The sequence below is a fragment of the Gorilla gorilla genome, chromosome 5 (assembly GCF_029281585.2).
Source record: "Gorilla gorilla gorilla isolate KB3781 chromosome 5, NHGRI_mGorGor1-v2.1_pri, whole genome shotgun sequence".
NCBI lineage: Eukaryota > Metazoa > Chordata > Mammalia > Primates > Hominidae > Gorilla > Gorilla gorilla.
Genome location: NC_073229.2, coordinates 147,047,208 through 147,048,133, shown reverse-complemented (window position 1 = coordinate 147,048,133; position 926 = coordinate 147,047,208). Strand labels below are relative to the sequence as shown.

General features: G+C 38.0%; 1 pseudogene; it reads left to right on the top strand.

Annotated features, from left to right (window-relative positions):
- On the top strand, window positions 1-437 carry LOC101152040 (ATP synthase subunit g, mitochondrial-like; annotated as a pseudogene).
- Window positions 438-926: the final 489 nt, after the last annotated feature.

Below are 926 nucleotides of genomic sequence, written 5' to 3'. Positions count from 1 at the left end.
ATGCCAGAACCATTGGCCCAATTTGTCCGTAACCTTGTGGAGAAGACCCTGGTGCTGGTGAACGCTGCTGTGACTTACTCAAAGCCTTGATTGGCCACATTTTGGTACTATGCCAAGTTTGGGCTGGTTCCTCCCACCCCTGCTGAGATCCCTAGAGCTATTCAGAGTCTGAAAAAAATAGTCAATAGTGCTCAGACTGGTAGCTTCAAACAACTCACAGTTAAGGAAGCTGTGCTGAATGGTTTGGTGGCCACTGAGGTGTTGTGTGGTTTTATGTCGGAGAGATCATAGGCAAGCGTGGCATCATTGGCTATGATGTTTGAAGACCAGTCTTTAACATCTGATTATATTTGATTTATTATTTGAATGTTGTTGGACCATGTGTGATCAGACTGCTATCTGAATTAAATAAGATTTGTCAAAATTCAAAAAAAAAATTTCCACTTGTGGCATCATGTCAGTAACCAAAAAGTTCCGGATTTTGGAGAATTTGGGATTTTGAATTTTTGGAGTAGGGATGTTCAAATGGATATATGCATATCCATTGTTATGGAATGAAAATATAACACACACTTGTATATGTATGTATATATATAACATTTTGTCCCTAAAGTGTTATTTCAATTTGTAGAAGTAAACTGGAAGAATAGATACCATCAGCATCTTTCCAGGGTCATTCCGAGAACCTTCCAATTGTAATAAATTATGTAAAATAAAACAAAAAATAAAACCTCTTGCCATGTTGTCATGGAGGCCTCCCCTAAATGTGTATGCCACAAAAGAAGCAGTGTCAGCAGCAAGGGGGAGGATCCCAGAGAAAATAGAAGAAGGGGATGCCTAAGCACCATACATCATGTTGTTTGTACAATACAAAAAGAAAAACAATTAAGCAGATTTTCCAAAGTAGAAAATAATTGGTCTTTATA